The 15435-nt window shown below is 31.0% G+C and overlaps 1 long non-coding RNA gene across 1 annotated transcript; it reads right to left on the reverse strand.

Moving 5' to 3' along the window:
• Positions 1-569: 569 nt before the first annotated feature.
• Positions 570-2217, reverse strand: LOC135137888 (uncharacterized). The gene is made up of 3 exons (XR_010281956.1): positions 2169-2217; positions 2017-2091; positions 570-1966 (listed from the first exon to the last, which is right to left on the reverse strand). It is a non-coding gene; the product is annotated as an uncharacterized LOC135137888 (long non-coding RNA).
• Positions 2218-15435: the final 13218 nt, after the last annotated feature.

Here is a 15435-nt window from a genome sequence, read left to right on the forward strand (position 1 = left end):
ATGATGAGTCTATACTTGCTATTTATCATTGGATTCATATTTTTTACAATTGTTTATACAGGGTGTCCTTCAAAAAAATAATGAAGGAGTCTATATTTGCGATTTATCATTTGATTCCTATCTTTTAAAACTGCTTATACAGGATCTCAAAAAAATTAATGAAAGAGTCAATCTACATAGTATTTTATTAACTAGATCAGGATTGGCTCACTCTACTTTCCCGAAAATTATATACCTACATGTCCTTGCAAAAATGTTGATGACGTCATCCTGTAAAAAAATCGTCGAAAGTTGTTTCGATAGAACTTCCCTCACTCCTGAAGTACAGTGAAACACAGTCAGCATTTTCGAAAAATTATAAAATTTATATAATATATAAGTAATAAACATACGTAAATATGTAATGCTAAAGTAAATTTAAAGAATCATGCTACGCCTGTTTCAAATAAGTTTTTACTTTAGAAAATTTTGTGATGACGACAATCATCATTTTTGCAAGAACATGTATGTCAACTTAGGTTGGTGCAGTAATACTATTAATAACCTGTTATATTACTATATTGGTGGCCATTCAAACAAGCTACGTAAAGTGGTGTACAGCCGACAATATCAGGGTGATTGAGTGCAGCTCCGAACTTAATTAAGCATTTGACAGTCTATTCGTGGTCGTTGGAACAAGCTGAGTGAAGTGGGGTTTGACCATGTTTATCAGGGTGATTGACTTCGGCTTGGCATTGTAACAAAAACTGAGCGACTGCTGGTGTGCCCTCTTGACGACGTTAGAGCAAGAGGGGTGCAACCAGATATAGTACTAAAGTTTACCTCCTGGCAAAAAGTTGGTAATTGCTTAGTAACAACCATTTGAATCGCATTGTCATGTCATAACCATACAGACTTAATTCTATCACATTGATTGTATTCCTGCTCTGGTTGCAACATTCCTGACTGCAACAATTCCAGTTCCGCTCCTAAACTTTCACTAACTCTGGCATACGACAAAGGAGTCATTTAAAATAGCCCATCCGGCTCTGAAGTGCCACATTTATTCAATAAGTAAACCACTCCAGTTAAATAATCTCTTGTTTCTAATTTCCATTCAAAAATTTCGTCGCCATCATCGATAGTGTACTTCTCACTAGGGTTGCTTTTCGAAGAAGTGAGTTTTTTATCCAAGACAAAAACAAAATACGAAAAAATATTTCTTATTTTGGACCTCGCTACATTTAGGCGCTAATGTCTTCGTCCCTAGGAGTAAAGTAAGTGGAAAGCACTTCTTCCATCGCCATCTTAACTTGTTAACATTTCATAGTTATAGTTCTTCAATACGTCAAAGTTTCTGTACAAAACTGCAGTGTTAACAAGTCTTGGTAACAACATATCAAATAAAATAACAGTACACTTTGTCGTCGAACAAGAAAGTTCGCAATTATAGTGCAACGATAAACAATAGTAAACTAAATTAGAAAAATACGTAAACAAAATAATAACTGTAATAATAACAATAATAAAACAAATACATTTTTGAAAATTAATGATTTTTACATTGCTAATACTAAATTTACTTATTGTTCGAACATGCTTAAATACAAACAAAAAAGAAGACAAATTTGTCCACGACCTTGGGTGTTTCTTTGTTCAAGGCGTAACTCACTTGCATGCACTATTAACAGTTTCCCCTAAGGTGTTTACCCGTACCTGTCTTACAATTTTTAATGTTGTACTTTTCGTACGAAGCATAGACATGTTTCATAGTTGCATCAGTTTGGACACATAATCTATACAGATTTTGTGCAGGAAACACTGTGTCTTAATGAAAAAAATTCCACTTTGGAAAACTGACCAAATTTTGCTAACACTTGATCATGGACACTGTTATTGCGCAACCCAAGTAGAATTTATATGGTGCAAATTATTACCAACGATGAGTGAAACAATCAACGCTCGAAGACATGGAATGGTGGATTTCCTACAATTGTAATTAAAATTCATTTTGAAAAATTATTAGGTAGAAGTTACCTTTAATGGCCTTTTTGTGGATTATTCAACAGTAAGCAAATTAATAGGATGGACACACTTGAGTTGGAAGTTTTTCTAAAGAATACAAAAATCCTGTTATATTATACTCGATAATTTTTAAACAAAAAATATTTTTTTTTCCGATTACTCACTTAAATTCTTAAAAATAGTATGTCCTCCCGAGACTTCTTGTTTAAGGAAAGTCGATATCAGTTTAAAAATTATTATTTATCGCATTATATTTGCTGAGTTAATTCACTCGCTCAATATTGCTTTCAAAATTTCAAATTGGTCTCGTCGTTGACATGGTCTAAGTATTCAACATCTACAATGGCCCGTCTTAAACGTCGCTCGATATGAGACCAACATAACTTTTCCTTTTGTACATACGACGTAATGGTCCGTCTAACATATCCAATAGATCGTCGGTTGTCACACATTTTAAAATTGTGTCATTATCCTCGAAAGCAGTCTTCAAATTAAGTTCTTCGTTTCCTCCCGACGAGACTCTAAAGGCTGTCATCACTTGTTCATAGGCCTCTGGTTTTAATTTTAAGTCAGACAAGTTTTGGAATACCAGACGATTTTCCATCGACTCCTCAATTTCCCTGTCGGAAAGTACGACAAACTTTTCATCACTGCAAACCTGAATAACTTTCGTCACATTTTCATTTTCTCTTACGATCAACGGACATTTGTCCATCAACCACAGCAGTTTCGTTAACATCTTGCTGTTTAAATTGTCGACGGTGTCGATATAATCAGAAGAAAGTTGATAAGTCTCTCTAATTTTATTTAGTTCTTCCGCTCCATTGACTTGACTGCTCATATCGCCCCACAATTGTTTTACTACATCCATTTTATTGTTTTTAAAGAAAGTGATGTCGAAGTAGCGAATAGCGTCCCGAAGAACTCGCATTTTGTCACTGACTAAACCATCACTTATAGACTCAATCTCAGTAGTGAGTAGTTGCAACGCAATTACGCGTTGAACAAATTTCTTGTTCAGCTGTAGTTTTCCCGCTTTTTTCACGTTCCAGTTCGATATTATTTTGACATATTTCCTAAAAATTTCTTCACTGCAGTTAAATGTCTTTGTAAAGTTTTCGACTGCAGCTTTTTGAAGATTGTCAAAATTAGTTTTGCAAGTGTAAATGATAAACTTTTCAAAAAACGATCTGTAGTTCTCAATTCTTGCAAAATTTTGCTTGTTCCACTTGTCTTCTACAATCTGCAGTTTGTAACAGTGGGTTATGTCGTGAAATATTCTTATGCTGCCTTGCTCTGGAATTGGCACCTCATTAAGTGTTATGTAAAAATCTTTCCCTACTAGTTGAAAGGTTTTATCGTCGGTAGTTACAAACGGGTGGTCGACGAAAAATATAAATTCTTGTGTGCTGTTTTGCATTCGTTGGAAATATTCAAAGCATCGATGAAGGCTGATTTTACTAAACTTTTTTAACAGTTGTGGGAAACTTAAAGTACTTTGATCACTACATCCGATAAATAGAGCTTTTGTTTCTGTTCTATCATCGATGCATACTTCAATGATTATATCGTCGAACATAGCAGGGTAATTATTTTTTAAACAAATATGGAAATCTTTTATTTGATCTGTGATCAGCATATCAAATGCAATTTTAACAATAGCCATGTTTTTATAGTCTCTAGCCAGATTCGTTCTTTTTTGAAATTCCTAAAAGATACAGACGACTGATTATTTTCAAGTAAAACCAAATCAATTAAGGTAAGTTGTCCAAATAGCCTGTGCAAATAGCATATTTAGAGTTTACTGCGACATTGACAATGTAATTTCGAAAAGTAGTAAAATGTCAGGATATCTTTCCCGTATAAGGAACACTAACAAACATAGGGATGACGTAGGTTGTCGTAAAAATTACAACTAAGTATTATCAAACCTTAAGTGGGCCTTATTTGAACAACTCGACTTAAAGCATGATTAACTTCAAAATCTTTTCTCTTTCTTAATAACCCGTTGTTATTACTTACCTTGTGGTTTAGGTTACTGTCTTCTTCAAAACTTTCTTCACTGTTACCGTTTTCTTCTACTGCGTTAACATTTGCTCCTCGAGAACTAAGTAGCTCACTTGTTTCCTCATGTGACTGCTGCCTACTCAGATGCAACGGCCTCAAACCCTTTTTGTCAGTACAATTTGGATCTGCCCCCAGAGATAACAGTTTGTTGACGACGGTGTAGTGACCATTTTCAGATGCTAGATGCAATATCGTTCTACCCTCTTCGTTTGCAGCATTGACGTCGACTCCAGATTTAATCAACAAACTGACAATGTTGTCTCTGTCTTCGAGTAGAGCTAGATAGAGTGCGGAGCGACCATTTTTATCAAAAGCATTGAGGTTAGCTCTGTTACTAATTAATACCTTCACTACTCCTTCGTAGCCATTCAGGCATGCTAAATGAAGGGGTGTGAGATTGTTGGTATTGCATGCGTTTATGTTCAGTCCGCGTTGTAGCAAAGTTTCTACGAGTACTTCGTTGCCACTTTCGCAAGCTGTGTGTAGCAAAGTATTTTTCTTATGATAGAGGGTTTTAAGTTTGGCTCCTTTGTCGAATAAAATATTTGTGACATGTTCATGCCCTCGAGACACGGCTAAATAAACAGGCGTCCTTCCATCTTCATCCTCGCAATTCACGTCGACTCCAAAGTTAAGCAAAATGCGTACTAATTTTTGGTCTCCATTCTGACAGGCAAAAAGTAGCCACAGCTTTGCAGATGCAACAATCTTTAACACATATTCATTCTCCTCTAACAAATTGAGAAAATCTCTTCGTTCATATTTTACACAATAGTATAGAATACTGCAAACAGTGTCGTCACTTAGGGTGGTAAACTTCGTTCTACATGTTTGAATTATCATAGCCAAGACAAACAAGCAGTCATATTTTTCTGCAAAAAAAAGGCATTTCATTTCAAGCAATTCCTGTACCTTAAAATGACTTAATAAGTAGTTTAAGATTTTTTCATGTCTCTGGTTTTTCTCAAGATTATAATCTGAATAATCCTCAACAAAATAAGTCGTATCTTTTTTGGCAACCTTCAGAACAGGATATCGTTGTCCCCAAGTACAAGCTAGTTCTAAAGCATTTCTTCCTTCGCCATCTTTTATACGCAATTGTTCAGGGGCACACTGCTTCAAAGCTTCCAAATCTTGATATAAGACTGCAACGTGGGCAGGACAATTATGAGCTAACATCATGTCGAAGAACAAACGAACATTGTCATGTTTAACGTTCGAAATAATTAATTCGAAGTTTGGAACGTTTTTGCGATTGCTTACTAGGTAATCTGCTGCGAAATATTCAGCATAAGCGTTGTTTAAAAACGTAGGATATCTACTTTCCGTGACACTACTTATAAACCCAGCATAGTCTCCGTTTAAAGCAACATCTGACAAGAATTCATTGCAGTTGAGATTAAGCTGACTGAAGATCCTTTCATCTACAAGGATTTTGAGAGCTGCTGCTTGATAATCCTTCGTTCTAGTTTTTTTGATATAATGAGACATTCGATGCCGAGTACGATTGACTGAAAACTCCAATTCAGCTTTTTCTTTATCACACAAATAAAATTTTTCTTGTACGAAATATCGATACAAATTAGTAATAACTCTAAAATCGTCTAGCTTCGAAATATATTTGTCGTTGTCGTTCTCAAATAACGTTGTTATCATAAATAACTGTAGCGGATTACCAAACATTTTTCCATGTCCAGCATATTTGATTTTTTCAAATACTTCGCAGACAGTGTTTGCTGAACACTTCTGGTTTAAACTTTTCGTCATGTATTGCTGTTGTTGTTCATGGCTTAACCCAACCATCTGTTTACACACCACCCCTAGCTTTTCTTCAAGTTGTTTCCCTAAATGTATTCGACAAGTTATCCACTGTATTGAAGGGCCCTTGGAAATTATTAATATAATGTCAATGACTTTATTTAAAGCCTTTTCTAGTATTTCATCTAAGCCATCCCACAGAAACATAAATCGTCCACCTTTTACCAAAAATTTCAGGAAATATCTATCAAATTCTGTACGAAGGTGAAATTTCGATTTTATCAAAAAGTCTTGGAATGAAATTTGACTCTTATTTTGACAAGAAGTATAAAAACGTGAAATATCTTTGGGAGATATAATAATTGCAAAATTTGCAACATCTCTTTTTAACTTTTTCAAAAAGTATGTTTTTCCCATTCCTGGCTCGTCCACTATTACGTGTACATTATTCTCGGTGTGTAGTTGGGACAGTTGACATTCTGTAATTTTCTTTCCAAGATTGCCTTGAATACGATACTGTTGGAAAGCAGATACGTCACCTTTTGTTTCGATCCATTCCAGAGTTTTGTCTAGAGAATCAAATTTAAAATGGTGACAATTTCTTATGTTGCTTATATCTTCACAAAATTTTCGAAATTCTTGACAGGAAAATTTGTCAGAGCTCACATATATCGTGGGTTTGTAGCTGAGAACTCTGCATTTTTTGTTGGAAGAGATAACACATTGGTCGTCCTTAATGCTACCATTATCTCGGAATTTAAACATTTCCTTCAATGAATGAACTTGTTCGTCGGGTAAGCAAGTGATTAAAATCATCGTATCGCTCCTAATGTTCACTAAATACTTGTAATCTACGAAACATCGAGTCAAAAATCTACTAACATATCAACTCCATGCTTCTTCTTGTAAATTTTGAGTTTCGTCTTCTCGTTCTTTTACCTCATAAGGACCCTGAACCATTTCCAACAATATATCTGTGGATATATACCGCCGGAATCCTTTATGACCTTCAATAAGTTCTTCTAACTTGATTGTTTGACTTTTGAACCGACATTCCAAATTTGTGTTCAAATTTGTCAAATCTTCCTCATCTTCAACATCCGATAGTTGTCGGAAAACTGAGTCGCTGTTTAGTTCTTTCATGGGAAATTTTTCTGCAACCAGAACGAACCTACGATCTTTACAGATGTTTATAGCTTTGCAAGCACATGCACTTTCTTTTAAAATTAAAGGACATTTATCCATCAACCAAAGGAGTTTGGCACTTTCGATACCAGTCAGCTCGTTGATTTTTTTCACAGGTTCCATTTTAACGCGGTACCTCTTTCTGACTTCATTTAATTCATTAATAGCCTCTTCGTTTTTAAATTCGTCCTGTATATTGCTCCAAAAACTTCGTACGTTTTCGCACGAATCATTTTGAAAAACCGTCAGATGAAATTTGGACATTGCTCGTTGTAGATACTTGGCATTTTCTGGATTGTTATTTACTGTTTCGAAGGATAGAGTACAAATTGAGGGAGTCACGATCTGGAGAACCAATAATCGTTGCATCATTGTTTTCTGAAGTTTCTCTTTTTCTTTTTCTATATCATTCCATTCGGAAATAAAAGCTATGTATTGGAGATACACGTCTGTTGCAGTCTCAGGAACCCTTAGTTTCCCAAATTCTGATACGAATGTTTTTTTCAATTCCTGCTGGCTCAGTTGGTCTGAATAGATGTAAAAGTTTTCAAAGAAAACTTTATAGTCACATGCTTCGTTTGTCAAATCTTCTATATCATTATTTTCTGAAATTTTAAATTGATAGCATTTGCCTTTTTCCGATATGTTAAATATGTCAAGAGGGCAATCTGTTTTCACGACTTCTATCTTAATCTCCTGCGTATCTGCAATTTTTAATGAAAAAGGTCCTTGGACGTCTAACTCAGTATTCGTCATTAAAAATAATTTGCATTTCCGCAAAGCTGGTTTTTGTTTAAAAGATTCGAAATATTTTTGTATCGAAAAATTTGATTTTGGTGTCGTAAGACTACTTGTCTTAATAGGCTTCTTATTGTGTAAATGTTTAAGTTGTACGGCATATGTTTCGCTAGGATTTTCCATTTCCAAAACGACATCGTCAAAATCACCGAAATCTTCGTTATTACACGATAAGAGAAAATTATCTGTCTTATCACTTTGTGTAAGTTTCAGTGTTAAATATGCGAGGAAGTAAAGTTCATACTTTTTTCCTTTATCTGTCGTTCCAGTGCGTTTTTTAAATGTCTGAAACAAAATTTTTGATTTAAGTCTGAATCGAAACGATATGTCTAGGAATTTTGGAAAATTTAAATGGAACATCATTACTAGTAAATTTTTTTAGTGGTTAACTCAACAACGTAAAAGGTGTACCTTAGAGAGCAACAAGATTAAATATAGTTAGACTACAAATTTTCTACTGCCTAAAAACAATTTCGTAAGCCGTACTTTACATATAATATTAATTATACGGCAAAAAAATAAATAGCCGTTTTGCTTATATGCAGTAACAGAAATACATAACGACGTTTTTTGACGTGTTTACGTTTTCTACAAAAAATTACCTTGGTTGGTCCTTCATCTTCAGATGCTGTTCTGTTGTTGATATTTTGTTTCTGAAATAAATTTCTTTATTAGTTACAAAAATCACAAATTGCACCTAAATGTTATCATTTTGAAGATATTTTCGCCATAAAAATTGATACAGACAAATATATCCAGATTCTTTCTTTAAATATTACCTTTGTTTTTTGTACATTTGACACGTTTGCTTGGTGGTGACTTGTGGAGTTTACACTGCTTACGGTATATCGTTCCTGTAAAAATTATTTGTTTTAATACAAAAAAAAAACCTAAATGTAAACATTTAGTGAGGTTAGTATCATCAAAATTTAATAAATTGCAATTACGTTACGTGTTTTGTTTATAACTAGAATATGCAAAAGCTGAATATGGTTCTTGTAACGCTAAACAAAAATGAGAAGAAGTTTATAGAAATTAAGTTTTTCCTTCAGTCAGTAAGTCCAAGGGATTTATGTCAAGCATTTACTAAGACAAAATAAAACAAGATAAGCTGTCCTGATTTTCGGAAAGATCTTGAGATCATCGTGATCAATTTCACACAATAAGCACCAATGATATCATTAATATATAGTCAAAGAGTAGTGGCCCCGAAACCGACCCCTGAAGCGCATCAGATGATTGTTGAAAGGTTTTTGAAGTAGGTCTGACTTCGAAAGTCAAGAAAAGATGTTAAAATATGAGTTAAACAGTGGAAGTAGAGAAAAAAGTTCCGTGCACACAATTTAAAAGTTTTTTGGTTACAAAAAACTAAAAATTACTTACTGTTTTTTTATACCGCTCTAATCTCTGAACTTCTTCCGAAAGTGCAAGAAAGTTTGTATAAGCTGATTTTGCTAATTCGTTCGTTTCCTCATTGTCCGTGTTTAGCTAGTTAAGTTTGTTTAACAGTTTACGATGATACTCTTTAACTGATGCTGACAGTTCATTGGCTCTGGTGAAGTCCATTTCTGAAAACAATTAATTTGTGAAAATAAAAAATTCTTGGTTATCATATTTCTCGTAGTATTTTGTGAGATTTAAATTTTTTAATCCAATGTTTCATCACATCAAATTACTCTGGATATAGACTAATAAATAATTTCAAAGAAATAAATCAGTCGTCATGAATTTAGTGTTTTATAGATAAATTTCCACGCTTCCTCTAGAACAATGTTAAGGTGTAAAAAATATGTGAAATTTTTAGATGACGTCATGATATTGTTGCTGGGATGATTAAATCAATTTTGGTTACCATTTTACTTATAAAATTTTACAACAATCAGTCTAGTAGTTTCGAACATTATTTTTTTAATAAAGATCGACACAGACGACAGACAAATGACACACATAAAATGTGCTAATTGTTATATCCTGCACTTGTACGACAATATTAATTTTATAGAATTTTCAATAGTTTTTTTTTTTGACTAAATCCAAAACGGCTTGATTAATATTCCTAGAATTTTCGAAATGGATGGATATACTTAGTATCTATCCAAACTGATATCTTTGTCTCAAAATTGTATCAAGAAAAATCCCCTGTGATAATTTGTAAATACAAAGTCAAATTACTTACCATTATTTTTTCTTTAACACTTTCCACAAAAATAAATTTATGGACACATTTGTAACAGTCTGTAACTTGGAGTAGATAGATCTACGTTTAAATGACTATTATTTTCTGAATTGGTTTTCAGCTTCGGATTTCGCAAGATGTGCGAAAATGAACAGTTAATTACAGATAAGCAAAATTTTTTCTGCTTTGGCCCTTTGTTTTATTGTTTGTCATAATCTCAACAACTGATATCCGTTTAAAATTTCTGATGACTTGACAAATTTTTTATAATCCAGAGTGCAACACTTACATTATGATACATATTTTTAATAAACATACAATTCTATCAACTGCAAGTACCAGTGGCGTAGCTAACTTCCAACCCCCCCCCCCCCCCCAGTTTATAGTAAGCGCCCCCATACACCAAATTTAAAAAGTAATATAAAATTAATATGAAATTACTGGTTTACCATACAATAATAATTTGTACACATAATAATTTTTAAAAATTGTTAATTGATTATACTGGCTTCATTCGACGTTGTCGAGAGTTCATAAATTCGCGTATGACACTGTCGAGATCTAATTTTTGGGATTGATCACACTCAATGCTCAACACAGCTAAGTTGGTTAATCGTTTTTGACTCATCGTGCTTCGCAAATATGATTTAATTAATTTTAAGTTAGAAAAAGATCTTTCTACCGTTAAAAAATTATTGTCCATAAACAGAAACTTAGCAATATCTGTAATTTTAGTTATTTTTTGCTGAATAATTTCACCAACAACAATGTTTTTAAAACTAACGATTTTCCCACAGATTGCACTGGAAATATCTTCTTCGTATTTATTTGCCAACTTTGATGCTGCCTCCACAAATTCTTCGTCTGTACTATTCAACATTTCCTGTGGTTCCAGAAAAGAAAAATAGTTTCTGACGTTTTTCATGCTTTCAAACCTATCTTTAATTTGAATATTTAAAAGATCAAGAGCAGGATAGAAAACGGTTGTTTTAAATTTTTCAGTGGGATCTTTGAAAACGGTATCTTCACATAATTCGTTATGAAACAGTTTCACTTTTTTTATACGTTTATTTGAAAAAGAATTGTTAATTTTCCAGGTATCAGCACATTTCCTTGATTCCTCCATTATTTGTTCAAAATTGTCACGTATACTTTGAAATTTGTCTTTTAGATCCTCATCTAAAGTAATATTTGAACTCTGTAAAGTTTTTGAGACCAAATTAACATTTTCTAAAATTTTGCATTGAAATACTAATAGAGCAACAAATTCAAATGAATCCATTTTTTTACGAAGAGCTACAGCTTCATCTATTTCACTTTTCTTATTGGATGTTAAAATAATTTCAGCTCATAACTGTTGAGAGATTATATCTAATGGCAATTAGAGAATCAAATCTCGATGACCATCTGGTGGGGCATAACTTTTTTTATAACACACTTATCATTTTCTTTCATCTCAATGTTGTTGTTGTTGTTGCCATCTCGGTAAACTCTCACTGAAATAGATGTATATAGCATTTATTAAATCATAAAATGCGGAAATTCCTGGTACATTCTTAACAGAATCATTAAGGACTAAATTGAGGTAATGAACATATTCGGCGTAATGATGTTGTTTCAAGTTCTTCATTTTTTTATACCATTTTCCCGATTTTTTAATTTTCATTTTCTGGATTTGATATCACAATTTTTCGTTTATTTAATTTTTCACATTTTCAATTCCTCGATTTTCCAATTTTCAATATTTAGATTTTACAATAATTTTCGTGTTTCTTTCGATTTTTGAATTTTCCGTTTCTTCAATTTCTCAAGTTATTAGATTTCTCGAAGCTTTCATTTTATACTTTTGCGTTTTTTCATTTCGAGTTTTCAATTTTACAATTTTTCTATTTTATAACTTTTCCATTTTGTTTATTCGGAAAGTAGAAAATTCGAAAAATTGAAAAATCGGAAAATTAAAAAATTGGAAAAAATTGAAGAAACAAAAAATTGCAAAATCGATAAAACGGAAATCGAATGGAATTTGTTTTTACGATTTTTTAACTTCGATTTTTTAAACTTTTTAATCTGTATTTCAATTTTTCGATTTTTGGAATTTTCTGTTTCTCATATCTAGGTTTATCGATTTTTTTGAGTTTTTCGATTTTTCCGTTTATCTTTTTTTAAGTAAATATTTCAATTTTGAATTTTCCGATTTCGGCCTATTTCGATTTCTGGATATTTTGAAGTCTCAATTTTTCGATTTCGATTTCTTCGTTTTTCGAATTTCAAAATTTTCGATTTTTCTAATATATATTTTAAATTTTCGATTTTTAAAATTTTTCATTTTTCCCTTTTATAATCTTTATGTTTCGATTTCCCGATTTTAATTTTTTAATGTGTTTCAATTTTTCCGTTTTTGGAATTTTCGATTTCTCATATCTCAATTTTCCAATTTTAAAAATTTTTCGATTTCTCGATTTTTTAGTTTTCGCTATCTCAATTTTAAACATCGCAATTTTGGGAATTTTTCAATTTCTATATTTTTCAGATTTTCGATATTTTCATTTTCCCGATTTTATATCACAATTTTTCATTTTTCCATTATCTTTATTTTTTGAATGTTTCTTTGGATTTTATAGTTTTTTGTTAATTCACTTTTTTACATTTTCAATCTTTGATTTTTTAAGTTCTTGATTTCCAATTTTTTTATATTTCGAAGCTTTCATCTTGTACTTTTTCAGTTTTACAATTTTTCTATTTTATAATTCTTCGATTTTGTTTATTCGTTAAAAAGTTAAAAACTCGAAAAAATGAAAAATTGAAACAATGAAAAACTAAAAACCGAGAAACTTAAAAATCTAAAAAAAATTAATGAATCGAAGAATGGTAAAGAAGAAAAACCATTCGAATTGAAAAATTGGAAAATCCAAAAACTGTGACATTCAAACACCGAAAAATTGAAAAATTCTAAAAACGAAAATCTGAAAAAGTGAACAACTTTAAAAATTATAATTATTAGGAGTGTTACATAATTAAAATGAAAACTAGAAAAACTGCAAATGAAAAATTAAAAAAACGGAAAATTGAAAGCAGAAGATTGAAAAAATAAAGAAAATTAAAAACCCACAGGAAAAATTGCAAATCGAAAAATTGACGAAATTAAAAACTGTAAACTCGTGAAATTTGCAAACTCTAAAATTTGAAACATCTAAAAGTTGGAAAATCAAAAACTGAAAAATCGAGAAATCGAAAATTTTCAAAAATCGAAAGATTGAAAAATCGAAATTTTGGAAAATCGAAAAACCGAGGAATTCAAACTGAAAAAAGATGGAGAATTCAAGATGTCGAAAAATCTAAATATCTAAAATTTCAAAAATAGAAAAATTACAATAACGAAAAATTTAACATTTAAAAAAAAACACAAAATCAAAAATTCGAAAAATCGAGAAATTGGGAAATGCAAAAATGAAAATTTAGAAAAATTGAAAAGGATAAAAAAAATTTAAATCGGGAAATCGGAACGTAAAAAAATAAAATAAAAAAATTGAAAAATTTTAAATTTAAAAATTCGAAAACTTGAAAAACCGAAAAACTGAAGAAATGAAAAACCAAAAAATCGACAAATTGAAAAATCTCAAAACTGAAAAGTCGAAAAATTGGAAAACCCAAAAATCGATTTCCGGTAAGTCGAAAAATCGAAATTAAAAAGTTGAAAAATGAAAATATCAAAAAACTGAAAAATATAGACATTCTCAAAATTGAAATGTTGAAAAATTGAGAAATCGAAAACTTGAAAAATCCAGAATCGAAAAAAAGAACGAAAAGTAAAAACGTTTTAAAATCGAAAAAACGAAAGATCGAAATGTAAGAAATCGAAAATTCCAAAATCGAAAAATTGGAATACACGTTAAAAAGGTTAAAATCGGGAGGTCGAAGCATAACAAAACATAAAATCGAAAAATGGAGAATTTTAAAAATCTAAAAACTTGAAGAAATAAAAAATTGAAAAACGGAAAAGTCGAGAAATCGAAATTAAAAAATTGAGACATCAAAAGATCCGAGAAATGGAGAAATCGAAATAGCCCGAAATCGAAAAACCGGAAAATTTAAAACTGAAATACATATTTAAACTTAAAAAAAACGATAAATCAAAATATTCAAAATTCGAAAAATCAGACATTTTAAAAATCGGAAAATCGAGAAATCGATATATCAAAAAAGCGAAAAATTTTAAATTAAAAAATTGGAACAACAAAAACTTGAGAAATCGAAAAACTGAAAAATCGATAAATTGGAAAGAGGAAAATCGAAAAATCAAAGAATTGATTAATAGAGAAATTGAGAAATGTAAAAATGATTTTTTTTTAAATTGCAAAAATTGTAAAACTGAAATATCGAAAAATTAAGTAAACTAAAAATCGAGAAATCAAGAAATCGAAAAATTGTAATTCAATTTTGTTTTATTTTTCCACAAAAATTTCGATGTCGCAGATAAAAATTCAACACGGATTCATAGACCATAGGTACACTGTTACTTTTTTTTTAATTTATATAACATTTATTTGACAAAATTGTAGAACTGAAGAAACGAAAAATAGAAACATTGAAAAACTAGAAATCGAGAAAAAATTAATGAATCAAAGAACGAATTAAATCGAAAAATGTTCGTAAAGTCCAAAAAAAACATTCAAAGATCGAAAAATTAAAAAATTCCAAAAACGAAAAATTGAAAAAGTGAACAACTCTAATAAAAATTATAATTATTATTACATATCTAAAATGAAAATTAGAAAACCTGCAAATCAAAAATTGAAGAAACGAAAAATTGAAAACAAAAAAAACTGAAAAATCCAAAAACTAAAAATTTCAAATTGAGAAAAAGAAAAAATTTAAAAACTCCTTCCTCGCGCGTTAAAATATCTCGATTATTAATCAGCTTTATTAACAAACTTGTTCGTTAAGTAGCTATTAATTTACCTGATCTCATTTTCAATTCCAATGAAAACTTCTTCTTTAAAAATTGCACATTTAAAAAAATATATCGGTTACGTACTGGCAAGTACCTCGATCATGAGCACATCATGTGAAGCCTGAATGAAAGTTTACATAATTAGCTTCTAGAGTACAAGCTAAGCTGAGTGTTTTCGGTTAATTCCTTTCAGTTCATTTTTTAAAGGAATGGACAAAATTATCACAAACCAAGAGTGACGTTGATTATATTTTCAATTTGAGTAAAATGTGTAATCCAAGACCGAAGACCTGTGTGCAAATAAAGAACTAATTTAATTCACTTTATTATAGTCAAAAATAGTAGAGACATTACATACAGAAATTAATTTACAATCAAGAAACCTACAAAAGTATGCAAACACTGCGAATTTTATTTACAATTCAAAATATTTTCAGATAATTGTTAAGAATGGAAATGTTTTCATGGCCACGATTATAATTATTGTCAGTGTAAA

The sequence above is a fragment of the Zophobas morio genome, unplaced genomic scaffold (assembly GCF_036711695.1).
Source record: "Zophobas morio isolate AGI-343-1 ecotype UQ-CSIRO unplaced genomic scaffold, CSIRO_AGI_Zmor_V1 ptg000030l, whole genome shotgun sequence".
Lineage (NCBI taxonomy): Eukaryota > Metazoa > Arthropoda > Insecta > Coleoptera > Tenebrionidae > Zophobas > Zophobas morio.